This window comes from Rhamphochromis longiceps, linkage group LG5, assembly GCF_057381845.1.
Source record: "Rhamphochromis longiceps isolate RC_006_pf linkage group LG5, R_longiceps_female_GT1.1, whole genome shotgun sequence".
NCBI classification, from domain to species: domain Eukaryota; kingdom Metazoa; phylum Chordata; class Actinopteri; order Cichliformes; family Cichlidae; genus Rhamphochromis; species Rhamphochromis longiceps.
The window spans coordinates 33286561-33306632 of record NC_140561.1 but is presented as its reverse complement, the minus strand read 5'-3'; the positions used below and the strand labels follow the sequence as shown (position 1 = coordinate 33306632).

Sequence of the window (20072 nt, the reverse complement as noted above, 5' to 3'; positions counted from 1 at the left end):
TGAGCAAAACAAAAATCACGTCACTGAGACATTCAGTCGCAGTATGTGACAAATAAACAACTGAAAATGCCTCTGCAGGAAAAAAAAATTAAATAAATGCAATCCCCCATAGCACACATCACTGTCTGTCTTCAGTAGCCCGAGGCATTTCTGGAGCAGCCATCTAAAGGGGCCGTCTTATTGATGTATTCACAGATGCTCCATGATTTGTCTTAAATTGTGGCTCTTACACTCAATAAACTTTGTCCTCTTTCTGTTGCTCGTATATCTCTCAGGGTGCTGGACTTTGGGTGGCGACTAATATACTCAGGGAAAAAAAAGAAGGTAAGGAAAAAAAATAGGTGTTAGGATTGGAATATTACATGGAGAAATGTACATGCTAAAAATGCTAAAAATTTGTCATTCTATCTCATTACTAGGCAGTTAATAGGACGTGTACTCTGTTTTTTAAAGAGATGTTACTTTCATGAAATTAAAATGACAATCCTTATATAAGTGCATAAAGAAACAGACCCATTTAGCTCATTGCTAGATGGTTGTTAGGCAACACAGTAATGCTATATAAGATTTGATATAGATACGAACCTTCAAGGGCCTCAGATTTGCATGTGTGACAAGTGTGGTTGCTTAACTCCTAGCAGGAGTTGGGGGACAAATAAACAAACAAACACAGAGACATGTTTGTTTTTGCAAACCATCCACCAACTGAGACAAAACCACAGATATGAAATGAAAAGAAAATTCCTTGGATTGTCGAAGTAATTCTGTTTCCTGGCACCTAAAGCCTTTGCACAATTTAATCATCCATCCATCAAAAGTTTTGTAACAATTTCAGACCAATACTACCACCCCTAAAGCCATGCTGCTATCATGATTAAGAGTGAAGAATCTCATTGGGCTTCTCCTTTGAACAGAATATTACAACAAACCCTCTAACAACATGATGACAAATCCAGCGTCTGGGGAGGGATGACGCATGAGGAACTCACAATATTGGCCAGTCTTTTAAAAGGCTTAGTCACCTAGTTGTCATCAAAGTGGCTTACCCTTTAATTACCAGCCTTGATCCTTTAATTCCCACCAGTCTTGTGATTTTCAACAATACTCATTTGTGCAGTTAACAAAAACAGTTTTCTGTCTAATTTTCATATATTGACCAGCCAACTTTACCGACCCTCTTCTGTAGCTTTAACAATCAAATAACAAATACAGAAGTACAAAAACGAATGGAAAGTTGGAAAAACAAGTGAAAACAGAAAACAAGCTGGTTGTCTTTCGTGTCTGACCAAGTGTTCCACTCACCAAAATGTGTAACATTTATTCTGCCTACTCTTTAACTTTGTTTTTCCACTGACCTGCCACACCCATAGCAGCTCACTATGTATCATCACTGTCATAAAACCTTAAAAAAACTGTCACTGTCAGAAAATCTTTAAAAAGAACTGCAAAGCAGATTTACAGGAAAGAAAAATAAAGGAAGGAAGTGATAAAACCCTGGCTTTCTGAGTTCCATGTGCTATGCATAAGGTTATACTTAAAAGTAACTCCATTAGCTCCTCTTGATTTTCCATTAGACTTCCATGAGCTTTTGTCCTGTTTGTGAAGAAAAAAGATGTGGTCCTGTTATCTCTCTTCATCCTCTTTGTGGGTTTCCTAATAGTTTTCTTTATTTTTCTGTTCATATAATAGAAATTCAGACATTATTAATTTTAGTTCATAAGCTTGTTATGTTATTGTCAAAAAAAAATCAAACATTTATTTAGCAAGTTTTAAATCAAATGGACAAGTGGGCTTTAGGCTGGCTCCCATCACATGAACTTCTTAAGATCATAATTAATTTTTGGATTATGTCACAACACAAAGGGGAGGAAATGTTTTTGCGGATGAGGGGCACTGGGTAGTTATTTTCCAGCAACATGGTAAAGCTGGGGTGGGGGTGGGAGCACTGTAACAGTGGAAATGATGCAGTTTTACACATGAGGTAAACAAGAAAAGGCAAAACGTCAGCCTGATAAAAATGTGTAATTGTGAAGTAAACCACTAGCCAAACAGGAAGAGAGGGCATGCATACTTTTGTTTATGATTCACGTGTGTTGTCTGAAGCACTTCCACAGCTACACAAAATATGGTGGGAAATTAGAGAGTGGCTTCGGCATAACTGTTTTGTGGTGGAAAGGAGAATGAGGAAACCCCTCTTTAAAATTGTTCTCATGAGTGGGGCGGATGGAAATCTTTAAGCTGAAGACGAGATAAATGGTTCCCACTGAGGACTGAGAAGTAGACAAAAAACAGATGTTAAACAGGGATGCCCCACCATCTGTATCACACTGTAAATGTTTACATGCTTTTGCTGCAAGCACATTCAACAATATGGAAACCATTACTGTTAGTTATATTAACACTTGTGATGTACTTATATTACTTACAATGAGACTTAATAGTTTTTGTGTAGTGTTGCTTCTAATCAGAAGCATTTTTTTCTCTAAAGGCTTTTGTACAACTTTTTACAAACTGTGGACATTCTCAGCATTAAATGCTCAGTCTAAACAGTTAAATGCAACCCAAGAGTTTTGTGCATAGGTTATAGGTTATAGAGGGAGTCTAGGTTATACTCCCTCCATATTTTTTCTAACAGTAGAGTTGGCTCAGCTTTGTGGATTTCAGAGGGCGAGGACGCTTGCCCACCATTTCACACTGACTTTTAGTGTGCCAAATGTCAATACAATTTCTTTAGAAGCTGTCATCGTTCTGAGGTGTTGTTTTTTCTGTTTTGGACCGTATTACATATTTGTTTCTATATTTTTTCTCATTCTTACTGTTAGGGTTCCTATCTCTGTCTCAGCTGTCCTCTGACCACTTTCTGTTTTACTTTGAACCTTTCTCTTGTCTGTTGTTTTGATTTTACTTACTGTTTTTCCCCCCTTTCCTTTTTTCCACCTAGCTTTGTTCCCAGTTTTTCAGGTGCATATGATTTTGTCATCGAGGTTTCTGCTTTATTTGCCTCTTTTTTGGATTTTGACTTGTACTTTAGCGAGTAAAGGCTAAAGGAAATTGTTTGTTTCCATCTGCCTTTGTGCTCTGCGTGAGCCCGCTCATCAGATAACAGACTCAGCTTGATGAAATGCCTTACAAGTTGTTTTTGCAATAGTCCCTAACATTAACATTAGTATAAATACAGAACTAAACTGTCAAACAGCTTTGGTGACAGATATCTGAAGCTTGCTAATGTTAGTTAACATTGGATGCTGTAAACAAGTGGTGATTCCAGACTAATCAAAGCTTTACAAGCCAAGTTTTGTTTTGTTTTTTTAAGTTAATGACAACAACTTCTCATTTTTAAGAGGTTACGATATTCTCTTCTTAGTCCATAAGTGTTGTCTTGGTAATAAAATGACTGCAGTGCTTCTAAACATCGTGTCTGCCATGACCAATCTGTCATTTGTCAGTTTTCTTCCTGCAGCTGCTGAGGTCAGGGGCAAATTATATCATTTTAAGCAAGCAGTGATACTAGTCTTACTAGACCACAGAACAGGGCTTGGTCACAAATGGATGAGGCAGCTGACGTCATGTTTAACAAACTCCCTATGACTCACTTTTTCTTTATAGTGGAAGTAAAGTAAGTGAAGTATGTTTTTGTTTGCTGTTGATATAGAAACTCACTCTGATGACGGCTTCATCTCCCTGGTTTCCTTCTTTCCAGACACAACAGATGAAAATAAGGTCAAATTGAGATTTACCCCATTGGATGACAGGCTTTCAGTAGCCTCTTTCATGCAATTTTATTTTACCTAGACTTCACACTTTTTTTGATAAGGCTAGCAGCGGGAAATCAATAAAAAGCTGTGTTAGATGACACCACTTAGCGGCTAACCCTGTTACTCTCGGTTAAGAGAAAATGTCAGAGGAGGATTTGGGAAGCAGTAGAGACCTTTCAGCTGGTGGTTCCACATAAGCAAAGGATGTTAGAGGTGGTGGCAGATCTGTAATTCATGAACCTAATAGTAAATCCTGCCTAACATTTACTGAACTGTAATAAGTGTGTTACCTGACTGGTCAGTGACTATAATTAATCATTCTGTAGCTCTTTTAGATATAATTCTTAAAGACAGTATCTCCCCATACTTACAAAGAGCAAAATTCAATTGGAGTGTAGCTGTTGTCAGACAGAAACAAAGCAAAACTCTCATTGGCAGCCTGTGCACTTTTTTATCATGTCAGTTTTGATACTTCACATAATATAGTATGAAATATGACTCTTTAAGTGTAAATAGGTGGGTAACGAGAAAAGAATATCTATATAGTGGTCAATTTAGTCTGATTTGTGATGTAAATACAGACTTAAATTAATCTTTATGTAGTGGTTAGATTGATTCCTGGCAACCTACTATTAACCTTTTCAAATTATGCATTTCTGAACCCTCTTAGGTGAGGTTAATCACTCAGAAATTTTAATTAAGAATTTTCAGTAATTTATTCAAAAAGACCCCAGTTTTAATGCATATGTCAGCTACGTGAGGTGTAGAGGGTGAAAAGGTTGCCATTTAGTGGCTTAATGTTTTAGGCTAATACTGGTTCTTGTTCCCCATCTAGTGTCCAGGTAAATGAAGCGCGTGAGAGTCTGTCAGGCACGTATTATATGATTACATGCAATAATTTAGCTTAAAGCTCATAAACAAGAAAAACAAATCCTGCATGAACACTGGATAAACTGTAGGCTATAATTAAAAAATGATTCAGCGGCTGATGCTGAGCTTCTCTCTCCCTAAAAACAGTATGGTGTTGCTACTAAATTAATCCAAAAAGTTTAAAAACAAAATATATTACACATAATTAGATAATATTGATAGTGTTAGTGTCAGGCTAAAACTGTTTAGAAAAACTGTCATGTGCATAATTTAAATGCAATACACAGTTTCGATGACTAAAGGACAGATGTACATTTTAAAGAACTACATGAACCCTATACCACAACATCTGGACCAGTTAACCACTGAAGCATATAATCCCTTTTTTATGTTCTTGGAAGAAACTCAGAAGACATGTCTGTAATTTGCAGATAACATGGCTGAGTGACTGGAACATGGCAAAGGGTCTTTTTTCCTTTTTAATCCTTTCAAAAAGTTTTGCTTCACCCTGCACGTTTCTTCTTGGTCTCCTGAATGAACAGGGTTACTCAGAAAATCTTTCACTGTCAGTTCAGTTCAGTAATATAACACCAAATCACAACAACAGCTGCCTCAACAGGCTTTATATCATAAGGCAAAGACCCTAAAATAATATACTGCTTCAAGAATTCTTTATTGGCAAGCCTGGACAATTCTGGAGATTGTAGAGCAATGCTGCCATTTAGTGGAATTCCATCTGCAACTGAAGCAAAATCTTTGTTGATAGTCCCTCCACATTGTAACCGATTTCAAATGGTGCTAGACATGATGGAAACTCTGAACACCAGAGGAAAACGGTCAGCCTTGGTAAGAGGGGGAGAGGGGGGTCTAGTGGTCAGAGAACTGGGATCAAACTGGTGTTTTTTTCTGATTTACTGAGCATTAGGATTGGAATATTACATGGAGAAATGTACAAGAAATCTGGAGCTACATCTAAATTTATGACACAAACAATGCAGTAAACTTTCTGTCAACCTAATGAAGAATATGGTTCAGTGACATCACTCCCGAAGTGTGTTCCCACTCAAGAACACCGATTTCAAATGGTGCTAGATGGGATTTTGTACTCTAAGACACCATCTGAAACCAGTTCCCTGGGGAGGATAACTTTGAGAGAATCCATTGTCTGAAGGCATGTCCTCATCTGAAATTAGAAAATAAAATAAAATAAATAGAAACACTGCTGTAACCACTTTGAGCACATCATTTTACAGTTGATTTGTCCAGTGTCTGTGGGAACACAAAATCAAAGCAGAGTTTCTGGCACATTTTGTGTTTGAGAATGAGACGACAATGAAGTTCATCAACATGCTGAATTTTCATTTTAGCAACTGATTTGTTCTAATACTGTCAAAGCACCTCAGCCCACAAGGTAGTAAATTTGATTTGTGTACAAATAAAAATAATACTAATTAAATTTCCCATTAGGCAGATGTTCTTTCCTGAAGTCATAGCCACCTGCCCAATGTAATTAATGATGCCCTTTGAAATGGCAGTAACACTAGTTTCACGAATGACAGCTTTTTGTTTTGACTACATTATGGAGAAAAACATTTTTTTAAGGCACTGATCTGTGGCTTTTTCAGAAGGAGAACTCGTGCTGTGGTGCTGAAATTACATAAAAGCATTTTTGATGGACATCCCTTTAACTTTTAGATAATGACTTTGAAACAAAAAATAGAACTGTTTTCCTTATTTATGATGAAACTGACTCTTTATGCTAAGTACAGCTTACTGAATATGTGCAACATGTGCTACAGACACATTTGATTTAAGTTCAAAGATTCAAGCTAAAAAGTCGCTACTTTAGAATTAAAACTTTCCAAGTGGAGACAAATTTAAATAAGAACTCCAGACTCAGGAAAATTCAGACACTGAGAGCAACAAAATGATTGATGGACAGAACACTTCAGAATGACACAGCAGCTCAGTATCTTGCATTAGGAGAGCATCAGGTGATCTCAATGTAATAAAGGGCACAGTAGCAGCTTGGCACCAGTAACGAACTCTAACAAAAATTGTCAATGAATCATACTGTGGAAAAATAGATCGCTGCAGCTCCCTGTGGACTTCTTTGTAATGCACAATAGGATACTGTGGCCTCTCCTGGGTCTGCCTCAGGCATCCAGTCCTGCTCTTGGTCCAAGTGGAGTTGACTGTGGTGCAAAATGGGAAAAATAGGTCCTGAAATAGGTAAGTATTCATTAGTAAGAACTCCTATTGTTCATCCCTATAAGGTATGCAGAGTACATAATGTCCATAGGGAACTCATTTGAGACTTTCTCTGTTGCTGCTCCTGGTTTCTGCTGGAAATACAGCACAACACCAAGACAAATAAAGTGAAAACTCACCACGTTCTATATGTGGGTCGAGCATGAAAAGGCTGGCATGATCCTGCACTATATCAGCTCACTGCGTTCTGCTGATGGGAAAATGTGACGTAGAAACTAATCCCAAAACCATCATGTGTTTTTCAGGCATAATTTCCCTGTCAGTGAATCTCTAATCCTCCTCACTTGTAGTTTAATGTCTTGTATTCACAAACAAAAGCAGTTGTACTATACTGGCACTTGTAAAAAAAAAACAATAGGGAATATATGGTGGCAAGTGCTATTATGCAGATATATATTTGTGTCCAAACAAAATGCAAAGCTATTGGTTTTGACAGGAACTCACGGTATTTACATGAATACAGTACCAGCTTCAGGAGTAACTCAGGCAGACAGTGTAGTCTAAAGGCCGCGACACTCCTTTCATCCGTCTTTGCCCTGTTTATTCTGACTCCTCCCACGCCACAGTACTAGCCCTGAACTCTGTATCTACGTCTGTCCTGATCGCTTGTTCTTTTTACTACAAGCTCTTTTCGCCATCTATTGCGTGTGCAGAAGCTGCTTTCAGCATCGAAGCAGTTTTTTTCCCCCTGCCAAGTCACCTGACCATCTACGGCTTGTTAAAGGCGCATCACTCCGGTTTGAGTTACGCAACTAGTGGTTTAATTTGAATCACAATATCAAGATGCATGCAATCACCACCTTTACCTTTACAATCATAGGCAAACTGCTTTAAAAAAGGATTACAGGTAACATAACTGTGTCCCAGTGCGTGTGTGTGGATATATCGATACACACACAATCCCAATCTCAGCAGACTGTTAATGTGTCACAGAGAGAGACACTGGGTTGGGCCAAATTAGAGCAGGTGACGTAAAATGAATGCCGAATGCCTACATATGTGTGACACCGTGTGCGTGTGACAGTGGGGGGAGGGGTTGTGTACTTGTGTGCACGTGTAAACAGGGAAGGTGGTTAATCCTCTTACAGATTAGAGGTCCTAATTTATCGGGAGTGAGAGGGGCAAACTCATCGAGGTGATGTGTTTTTGAACCACCCTTAACAATTGGGCTGCTTAAAATAAACCTACAGAATATTTTGGTTCACAGACGTGAATGTATATATGTGGAGTACACAACACATTGGAGAGCTACTTTAATTTGACTTTAAAGTTGACATTCACTGCTTTTTGATTTACTGCCATTAAAGGAGCTGAGGCAAAAAAAAAAAAAGGAAAAAAGAATCACATGATACCTGTCTGGAACTATTAGACCTCATCTGCTGTTGATTTTTTTTCCTGTACAGACAATGTCCTAACAGTTCCAAATATTTGGATCTTATAAAACTTGGATGTCTCCTCCTATGTTGCATCACCTTCACTTCAGAGCAACAAATTGAAAAATGTTTAGAGAGGTTAGAGCCGTAACGCGTTCAGATGAGCCTGACACTTTGTTTATTGGATCTGCTGCACAATTGGTGGGAATAAATGGGAATGCCACAGGCGGAAGACTTGATTTACACTTTATCACGTTGTCCTGGCTCCTACTCTTCTTGTTGGGATGGGAAATATCTGATGTCATGGTGGTAACAAGAGTGGGGTTATGAGTTAAACAAGTAGAGAGAAAAGTATACACAGATTTAAAATATTTTAAACATGGCTGTAAAAACAAATTAGATTTCACTTTCTGAGAGAGGTGAAACCAGGTTAGTGTTCCCTGCTGATAAGTTATTTTGGACAAAAATACTGAAAAACACAAATAATCGTAAGTATTTACAGTAGTTAAAAACAAGAAATATGGAGGCATTTAATGATGGCAGGTGCCTGTAGACTTGTGGGTTCCAGCTGTTTTTGCCTCTTTCACAGCACATTAGGTACTAGCAGCTAACAATACCTGCAAATGAATGCTGCCTCACACTTATCTATTAATACATCATCATCTGGCAAGGCCAGCAGTGCTCCAAGTTTAAATTTAGCACTGTCATCTCTCGGCTCTGTGCCACCTCCTATTCTGTAATCTGTGTGTAGGAGGGATCTGTTTTAAGAGGCAGTGGGTCGCTCACTATTTTCTCTGAAGGCTTATGTGGGCTACAGGTGATGCTGGACCCCTGCTGTAAACACATCCGTCAATGGATTCACACGGCCTCTCTCGTCTTTGAAAAGCACCTCTTTGCCGCATCCATTTTTGGACCAGCCGAATCAGCTGAATTGCATTTGCTCCGGCTCTAAAAGAGGGATTGTTTTGTAGTAGTTTTTGGTAACCTCTCTGTTGTGAAATTTCTCCACGAAGTCTGAATAAAACTGGGTTGCAGGCTTCTGTTTGTTTGACTTGAGAGCCATCGCCTCCCCCCAAAAGAATTGCAAAGTAACTATTGAGGTCACGTTTCCTTGTCTGTGAAAGTGGGTCGCTTCTGCTGGTCAGCCTTTTAAGACGTGGTAAACATTACGACTACACGGGGCCTGATTCTCACACCAGAGAAGAATATTCGAATGACCTCTGGCAGCCTTTAAAACCTAATTCAGAATATATTACTTGATTCATATTTTCAAGATAATGCAAATGAGCCTTTGTGATGTTTTGCTGTGAGGCCACCCCGACCCTCCTCCTTTGGTGATCAGATTGTGCTTTCTCCCGTAACTTCTACCTCAGTTTTAAAACGACCATAATGACATTCCCTAGGGAGTCAAGTTTCTATTCAGTACACATAATTAAAGTTCAAAAGGTCCCCTCCCCTTCTTTGTCTTCCTCTCGCTTTCCATTTCCCTGTCAGTGGTTTCGCACCATTGAGTGAACAAATCCACTTGACAGGATGGTGTTTGCTCTGCCTGTGTGTCTCATTTTCACCTGGTCTCTGAGAGGCAACGAAGCACCTTATCTTCTGTCCCTTTGACAGGTTAGCAGTAGGAGGGACCACACCTTCCTTCACTGAGGTCATAAGGAAGGTAGGAGTGACCAGCCGCCTCAGTGCCAACAGCAACAACGCTGTTATCACATCAAGCGTGTCAGTGTCCTATTGTGCTCTGGCAGGGGTACATTACAAGCTCTAGTAAAGTGTGACAAATCTGCTAAATGGCTCCAATTTACAGTAACAGCGAAGATTGCAAAACTATGACTAGCAGCTTAAGGCTGTGAGTAATTTATTTAAGTTTTATAATCCGGTTATCTTTGACCATGCCACCAATATAGCGTAGGGTTTAGTAGGCCCCAGAGATAGAGGAAAAACACCGAGTGGTCATTCGAGAGGAAAAATACCTGTGTGTCAACATCTCTGCACAGCAAATAATATTGCCAGCTATTGTATTACTCAATAGCACCCCCTATGTTTTGGACATACAGCTTGTTTTTGAAAGATCAAGTGCACACTCCCAGGTTACTATTAAGGACCTCCTGGGATCTCTGTGACGCAGCAAATGTTGCTTGATACCTAACCCACAAATCAAGCTGCGTCACCATTGTGTTGCTTACTAAACGCTCAAGTTTTTATTTCCTCTCAAATCCCACAAATAAGAGCACAACACGTATATGTACGTTAGTCTTTATTCAAAACTGCACTTTAATGATGACAACACAATGAAAAATGAGGCCACTGGCTGTTTAATGATCGTGCCAATACGAACTGCGTAACATCGTCCTCTCCCACAACAGGATTACGCACTATCCATCTCTTGCGCAGCATCCTATTCCGAGCTCTTCCTTGACACGCCATCCCTGTCGACACCACGCTTTGTTTACATCCTCATTTTAACGTTAAAAACAGTCACAAGTCAAGTTTCGGAATGAGCTCAACTACGCTGTTATGCCTTCGCAGCACGTTCAACCATCGCAGCGGAAATTCCCACTGGATTTCAAGTGGCTTGTCGGAGTTCGCGCTGACGCAGTTTAATTTACCTGTTGTCATATCGATGATGAAGCACCGTGATTTTACAAAAGTGTTTAAAACCGCTTTTTGCCATCAAGCCTCCGCGCCCTAGCCTATAAGACTGTGAAAGCAAGACTTTTATTTTCTTTCGTCATTCTTTACACTCTCACGATAGCACCCCTGGGCTTTTATTCTTACCTTTTCATCCAGCAATCCAGTGGTTATGAATTACATAGTGGTATTCTCTACGCAACATACGCAGTATTATGTCGCTTTGGCCATGTAATAGCATAAATAACTTACGTGTTTATCCCAAGCCTGTCTTCCTCCCGTGGCGAAGGAGTGTCACTCACTTCCCGGCCGGTGGCACTCAGACCCGGTCCTCGCTGAACTATCAGTCCATCTGATTCAGGTTTCGACGTTACTGTCGCCATTATCAATCTCAGAGCGCGCGTTATCACAGTGTATTCCCCTAACGATTTTCCATAGCGCAAGACGAGAACCCCGCCCCTGACACTCCCCCGGTTACTGATTGGCCAAGCGGCTGGAGACTCTTTCGTCATCGCCAGAATCACATGTGGCTGACGCATGTTTACAAACATCGGTGAAATCACATGGTAATGGTCGCCGTTTTACCGTAAACTACCTCCCACTGACGCAGATACCAGATGTCGTGACGAGAGGCTGTTACGAAAAAAAATGAAAACAGCAAGTAGAATATATAAAGGATATTTATCATGTTAGATATAAAGAGTAGAAATCGCTGGTACACTTTACCTTTGGGGGGTGGGGCGCATTTCTATAAATTATATAGCTTTTCAAAAATTGTTTTCTTCTGCCCTACTCCCGCTAATGTCGCACGAAAGTGGACTTGGGTTATACTTTATCAGGCAATAATTGCTTACATTTTAAATGGCTAAAAAGATATGAACCATGATCATTTTAAGTAATATATTTCATAGCTGCTACACACAGACGAAGTTATATTAACATCCACATCAAATTATATAGAATGCTTAATTTAATGGCCTTGTGTTTTGAAGTACTCTCTTAATAAGACTAAAGCCACCCCTCCCACCCCTTTTTTCTTCTTCGTAAAGGGACCTCCTAAAATGTTTTGTAACACAACTGATCCTGCAGTAAGTTGTAAGGTTACAAGAAAAAAACAAAAAAACAATCGTCTACATTGCAATGAGCATTGTGTCACGATAGATGGCACCATATTCATGAAATAGTGACTTGGTACCGTGAGGTTATTTTTATGGGTGCATTATACTATATCAGAAGTGAAATTCTAGACATTCACTATACATCTTTTGTGAGTAACAGATGACTTCTATCCTATAAACATGCTATATTTTTTTATACCAAGATTCGGGCAAGGAGCTGCTCAAATGGTAAAAACAAAACCATAGACTGTGTGATTCTGTATCTGCCTTTGGAGCTACTGCAGTTTGTATAGTTCGGTTATTATCAGACCGAAGAAGACATTCATTCTAATTTAGGCGGTAAACGTCACAAATCCCGTAGCAACCATTACTCTGACGTGATTCACTGCTTTACTTCACTGCACTTTACGGTAATTGTTTTGTCATGTAGCTTATGTTTTGGTGGGATATTTATGGCAGCTGAGACTAGTTATTAAAGTAATTAAAGATCCCACTCTTACACAGACAAACAAAGCCATCCTGGTATGTATGTTTAAAGTGGTAGCTGTTTGATTAGACTCGGTTATTTTGATTTTTATTACACCTTCCGAATTATGTTCTTGTTTTTGAGAAAAAGTGAAAAATATTATTAATTTGTAAGAGAACAAATCTGTTTTAGTCTCAGCAGTGTTACCAGGGCAGCTATGTGGTTTAAATACAACCTCTCTAAGTTTGATATAAGTTCTTGTTTAAGAGCAGCATGATAATTGACTGAAGGACAAATTCCCAGTAGATGGAGACACAGCTATCATCTGAAAGGCTAGCTCAGTGGTATCAAACTGATTTCAGTTTTGATCTGTTGTAGATGGGAACACTGAAACTACTGTCCAATAACCTAAAAAATAAATAGTTTTGCTTTCTTTAAATGTTCAGAAGATTAAGTACAATCTGAAAACATTCACATTTAATTAATTCATTCTATCCGTAGCAGCCTGGGGTTTCTTTAGAAAAATAAGTTCCCTTTTTAGCTTTATGACCTAAAGTCATTACAGAGATGCTCATCAGTGTAACCACTATGGTCTACAGAACATCGCTGATGTGTTTGTCAGTAAGAAGTGAGTAAAACTGTGGTGATGATTCAGACTCCTGCTCAACATATAGTTTGCAGTTCTTACAGTAACTCTATTGATGTCACTATTCTTACCAACTTGCAACACAAAATACGTACACACCTACATACAAACTTATATATTCCTTCTTTGCAATTATTGCACATTTTCTTCTATATAGTGGAACAGGTTGAACACTTTGGCCCACCAAAGGGACTACTGGTCCTGGTTTCTCATCCCCTGTTAGGTCATCCACAGAGTGGAAAATATAGGTTGGTTTTGCACATTGTGTCATGTTTATAGGACAACTGTCACATTAAATTACAAAGACATCAAACACAAACTAATTTATTGTAGCTTCTTTAAATCTAAACTAAATTAAACTAAATCAAAGAGGATATAAACTTTGGGTTTGACTGCGAGCTAGAATGAGAGATTTTAAGTAACATGTTTTGATATGTGCAATGATGGACTGATGTGGTCTTCTTTAGAGTCATTGCTGATCTGCTGCCAGCCAACACTCCACTAACCTTTCCACCCTCACGGCTTTACAGCAGCAGCACAGACAATGGAGGAGTGAAGCCCGGCAGGCTGGGTAAGTGAACCATTACAGTAGGCATGTAAGGGCTGTCAGCATGTAACAACAAGGGCTGATAAAGGTCACATCAGAATGACAGCAGTGGTTAATTTGCTGTGGCTGCACATTAAAACACATATGAAGTCAGGCTTTTCACACATGCAAGCCCGCTCTCCAGTGTATCTGGACACTGTCAGGTCACTTGTTAACTAAAGCTACATTTAAACTTTTAGTAAACCGAACTAAAAATAAGAAAGCACTGAAACATCAACTAAAATGTAGTGTATTTGCAAAACTAACTCAAATGAAATGAGAATATATCAGAAATACATTAAAAAAAGCTTATGAGCTAGACTATCGGTGGATTTTCTCTCATCTGAGATACCAAGTATACCATCTTCAGGGTACCACAGACCAAGAAACGAGCAGAAGGTAACATGTCATGTCTAGCGTTTTGTTAAATTCGTCACAAAAAACATACAGTGTCTTTTAAGAGTGTTTATTATCTATTTGAACATAACAATCTTTTTTGAATATCTTTGGAAGTAATTAACATGATGAGGAAAGAAAACAATGGAAGGTCCTAGAATAAAGGTAGTTAACTATTTAATTTTATATAAGGGAAATTCTAGATTCTATATGTGCATTACAGTTGGATCAAAAACACTTCACAATAATGATTGCTATCTATCTTTTTGCAAAGACTTGAATATATCGTTATCAACGCAAATATGCATTTTATATTAAAGATTATATGTGTAGCAAAATACAGCATTACATTTATGCAAATATTCAAGCTCCATTGTAGCAGACAAAGTTGAGTCTGTCTGCACAGTCCCAGCTGACCAAGTGCTGCTCATCCAGTGAGAGGGCCCCACAGCGGTGAGTCCAGGTGGGACACTGAGGCATCTCGTTTTGGTTCTTGGCCTGGTGATCAGCAAGGATACGATCCACCCAAAGCCAGCTGTCAGCTAGGTAGCGGAGGCTGGTCCACATGTTGTTGATTTCGGCTGTTCTGCTTGTCGCCATGACTTGAATCAGATCAGAATATGAGCGCAAGCTGAACAGTTCCATGCCCTTTATACGACAGTGCTCGAGTGCTTCCTCCCACGTCTTGTTTTCTTTCACCAGGACCAGGTGGCTCTTAAAGCAGAAGAAGAAGAATTTGTCCTCACAATTCTTTTTACGCCAGCCAGCTTGGTTTTCTACAACACATCTGTTATTAGGATCTATAGGGTCCTGTGGATCCCAGTTGAAGAAAGATGCATTTGTCCCCCCTGACCACTTCCAGTTATCACTGTCATCCTGGTAGAGACCAATCCAGTACAATGTTTGTACCGATGCCAAAGAGGAAATGTAACTGATGAATAATTCCTCTTCATACTGGTTACCGATTGATGACAGATCAGTATATTCATCTCTGCAGTATTTTCTGGCGTCAGACCAAGTCATTCGTTCTTTGACATAATAATTAGTACCAAAGTAGGTGCAGAGGGTCATCTTGAAGAGACCCATAAGAATAAGCAATCTGAGAGTGCTTATCTTCATGTTGAGTGGATGTTAGTTTCTTACTGTGGAATGACTTAACTCTGTTGGGGACTTTAAGCATTTGAAGGAGCAGCAAGCATCCAATCAGAGTTCATTTTAGCCTGGTATGAAAATGCACAGGTGTACTGAAATTAATTGATGGCATTCACAAATAAGGCTGCATGGAAAGTATTAACTAATGATTATAAGGGGTTTGACTTTGTTTGAAATTTTCCCAGTCATCTGTGCTACTCATTCAGGACTGATAATAGAAAAAAATTGGTATCATTCTGCCCTCTCTGTGGGAAATTATGGCATTAATTAGTTGCTCAGAAGTTTTTGTTTGTTTGTTTGTTTTTTAATACGCAGATTTTGGTTCTCGGATTCGAATGTGATGTTGATACTAGCCTGTCAACCAGGGTTAACTTCTCAGCATTAAGCTGATTTGCAGACATCAGGTTTCTAAAACTCTGTTGGCCTTCCCTTAACTTTTCAGAAAACATAAACGTGTTAGATAAATAAAAAAAAAACATTCAATTTTAACAGAAAAAAAACTGGTGAGACTGAAAATGATTGAAAATAGTGTGTTTTGTGTTGCCCTCCGTGTAATTCACATGCAAACTCAGGACTATTAATCCATGCAGTCTGCTAATGAAATGTTTTGGATTTTTCATTTGTGCTTTTAACTATGAAAATTTACACTACAGCATTTAGTCATGCAGGCTGCTTTCTGCACTGCCTTAGTCAAAATATTGATTTGCATTTCATTAGGTAGCATGACTGAGAACCCTGCATAATGTAATCACAGGACCACTGTTAAACTCCTTTCATTGCCTTTATTTTGAAGAATTTGATCAATATGGAATAACTAGAATTCTTTTTCTTCTTCTTAATAACAGGAAGAAAAATAAGAATTTTAGTTATTCCATTTTTGTCAAATACTATTGTATTGACTGCGATAACATTAGGGATAAAATATGTTTTTGGCAATTTATTATAGATGGAAGTAAATGTGTAAGCATACTGCAAGGCTAACACTGGACTTTTTTTGCACAAAAACTGCATATAAAAATTCAGCTAAGTAATAGGTGGATTAATTAAAATAAAAATTGAACTTTTTCCTATGCAGATGGAAAGTACAGAAAAATATTGAATATGTTAAAAAAAACATCAGCAGTGCATTAATGCAACCATAAAAACAGAAAAATATTTGTCAGTCTAAAGCAATTAAACTGTGACCAGTGTTCAGTTAAAGGGGTTTTGTTGTTTCCTAGGCTAAAGTCTAAATCACTAAAGCAACTGTCATTTTTATGTCAAATTTATATAACATGAATAGCCTGGCAACATTTTTTTATACCTCAGTGATACTAAAGGTCCAGGCAACTTACAGTCAGTCAGGTGACCACGAACTCCTCTATATATGAAAGTCTTCTACATTAAATGTGAGACCATTACACAACAATGTGCAAGACTGTTAAAAGTCCTAGAGAAAAGGTAAAGTGTTATTGTTGCAAAAGGTGGTTCTATAAGTTGTTGAATCTTGAGGTGTACTTAGTTTTTCATGCACTACTTTTGAAATTTGACTTTTTTTTTTAATTAAATGAAAAACTACATAGTATAATATGGCACATGTTTTTTGTTTTGTTTTTATCCGAGGTTGTGATTTTAAAGCTCAGTGCACGCCGAGCCAAGCTCATGCTGAACGGATAGTATTTCCAGCTATCTGTGTTACCCATTAAGATCAAATAATGAGAAGACATCAAGTAGTGAGTCTGAAATTGTGTATTTTTCTGCCTTTGTACATAAAATTTCAATAGTCACTGATTTTCTTTTGTCTTAATATACTGAATGCGAATGTGACGATACAGATAGAAATATGTACTTATCTCTCAGATACCATTTTCCTCAATCTGGTCTCATCTGGGATTGAACTGTTTTGGGGGCATTTTCTATCAAGCTTAAAAATTGTGTTACTTTTACATGAATTGTTCATAGAGTCCAGTTGAAAATTATACAAGCATTAAAATATTAAATGAGCTAGTGTTAGTGGAACTGTCCTGTCACTTTACTGCACATTTAAAGTCATCAGTTTTTGTGGTGGAGTGTTCAATAACTTTAAAGAATACAAAGAAGTAGTTTATTTTACTTGTTTGTTTAAGGTCTTAAATGTGTGGCTCCAGACCCACATGCAACTTATTTGCCTTTCTCATGTGTCTTCCTGTGACTTTGACAAAATGAGTATGAAAATTTTTGCTGAAGTTTAATTTTGTACTATCAGCATTTAATTGAGTCAGTAGCATAAATACAGATAGGATTCAAAGTGGCCAGAGCTTTATTACGGATCTTTTTCAAAGTAGCCCTAGATATACTTATAGAAATAATCTTCCTCCATTCCCAGTTCCTCTAATTTGTTGGTAATTTAAAAAAAGTAAATACTAAGCAAGCAATTGTGGTAAGGCAACATAACAGGAGAAGATATACTTTATTTATCCCAAAATCTGGAATGTCTTTTGTTACAACACATAAACAGACAAAAGAACAGAACAACAAACAACTATCGGCGTATATTTCATGGAATTTAGTAAGTATTGAAACTGACTTTGATGACTATTTTGTCATCACAATTTACATGCACATTACATTTTAGAACAACATAATCCATTTATGTTTGTAAAGTCATAGATATATCTATATGAGCTGATATGTGATTTCGTAGTATAGATTATATGTATATCACACTGCACTGACACAGTTTATCCTACAACAGATGGAAAGGTTTACAGTAGCAGATAAAGTTCAGCCTGTCTGCACAGTCCCAGCTGTCCAAACGCTGCTTGCTCAGTGAGAAGGCTGCACAACGGTGAGTCCAGGTGGGACACTGAGGCAGCTCCTGTGGGATTCTAGACTGCTGGTCGTCAATGGCCCTATCCACCCACAGCCAGGTGCCAGCTAGGTAGCGCAGGCTGATCCACACATGGTCAGTCTCCGTTGCCTTGCTTGTTTGCAGGACTTGAACAAGTGCTGTCTTAGAAAGTAAACTGACCAGTTCCATGTTCTGGCTGCGACAGTGATCGAGTGCTTCCTCCCACGTTTTGTTTTCTTTCACCAACACCATGTTGTTGTGAAAACAGAAGAAGCTGAATTTGTTCTCACAGTTGTTTTTAAGCCAGCCAGCTTGACTGAATACAACACATTTTGTGTTTGCAGCTGCATCATGCCCTTTTGTCCAGTTGAAGAAAGATGCATTTGTTCCTCCTGACCACTTCCAAGTGTCATGGTCATCACTGTAGAGGCCAATCCAACTGTCTTGTTGAAGTGATGCATCATCTTTTTCCTCTGAATCTGAATGAACAAGTGAAAAAAGTTGAAGCAGTGCATCTTCTTCTTCCTGATTGTTGATTGAAGACAGATCAGTGTAGTGCTCTCTGCAATATGTTCTGGCGTCTGACCAAGTCATTTTTATGCTAACATAATGATTGTGCCCAGGGAGGATACCAAGGGCCAATTTGAACAGAACTGTAAGAATGAGGAATCTCAGAGCACTTATCTTCATCTTGAGTGTACAAGAGAGTTCCCTTCTGTGGAATGACCTTGTCCTATCAGGGGTTTTAAGGAACTTGAAGGAGCAGCAAGCATCCAATTACAATGCATTGTAGGCTGTTATGAAAATACACAGGTGTACTAATTGAGGGCAGTTACAAATAAGGGTATTACGTAAAAACTACGTAATATAGTTATGTAATATATACATATATGTATATATGTACATACGTTTTAAGTAATGATTTTATGGATAGTGGCAATATTTTGTGTTATTAACTTACACCCTGGATAAGAACATTGGTGGGGGAGATTGTCACATCTTGCAGGAGCTTTCCTCTCCTCGGGAACTCTCTGCAGGAGGGGGAGATACAGGAGAGGTGGAGGAAGATCTCAGCCTGGGCGTCTATTGTCTTATGTAGTCTGGAAGATGAGTGGATGGTGGGGTGGGTGCAGTTTTCTCTGTGGTGGGGTTGGGTGGACTGTCCCGGGCTCTGTGGGGCCGGGGGGCGCTGCTGCACTGGGCCCCGGTCTGGATGGGCCTGGGCCCCCTTTCCCTGGCGGGTCGTGGAGTATGGGAGTGCCTACTGGGGTCAGCGGGGGAGCAGGCCCCAGGGAGGGGTCACCTGCCCCTCCCTTCCTTCCCTCCCCATCTCCAGCTGCCTCTCTCTTCCCGCTCCACCACAACCACCCACACATGGAGGGCCTTGGAGTAGGGGTATGTCACCAGGGTGTAGAGGAGGCTACCCCCCCCCCCCCCCGTCCCCTTCTGGCTGCCTCTGCCTCAATTTTATCCCACAACTTAGACATTCACATTACTCACACTCTCATTACACATACATATAGGATCTTGGGGGTGGGCACGATACACGGAGTCCAAATTACCATCAGGGTGTACACCTCACCCCTGGCGTCGTTGCCCACCTCTCAATTTTAAATACACGTAGACATTGAGGGCTAGCAGGAGGGACCATGCGCTTACCTGCTGCTCTCTGGCAGGTAGCTCCATGCCCTCCTGGGTTTTAATTGCACCTTAGAACACACATGCATCAACACTACAATGAGCGGGTGGAGGGAGGTTTGGAGTCTTCTCTCACCCCCGTTCTCTGCGGCCTGCTGGAGCGGGGGGGCTAGGAGGAGGAGTTGGCCGTCCGACTGCGGTCTGGAGTGTGGGGCCTCCCCGCTGCTGCGGAGTCGGGGCGGCCTGCCCCCCCCCCCCACCGCAGGGAAAAGGGTAACACCACCTGGGTCTGGGTGCAGTTCCCCCCTCCAGGGGCAAGGGTACCTAGACCCGGTTCGTAGAGTACGCTTGGGGAGTG

At 39.5% G+C, this 20072-nt stretch overlaps 1 long non-coding RNA gene across 1 annotated transcript; it reads left to right on the top strand.

Moving 5' to 3' along the window:
* Positions 1 to 244: 244 nt before the first annotated feature.
* Positions 245 to 19468, top strand: LOC146670404 (uncharacterized). Its single transcript, XR_014911881.1, has 3 exons — positions 245 to 324; positions 13601 to 13704; positions 16870 to 19468. It is a non-coding gene; the product is annotated as an uncharacterized LOC146670404 (long non-coding RNA).
* Positions 19469 to 20072: the final 604 nt, after the last annotated feature.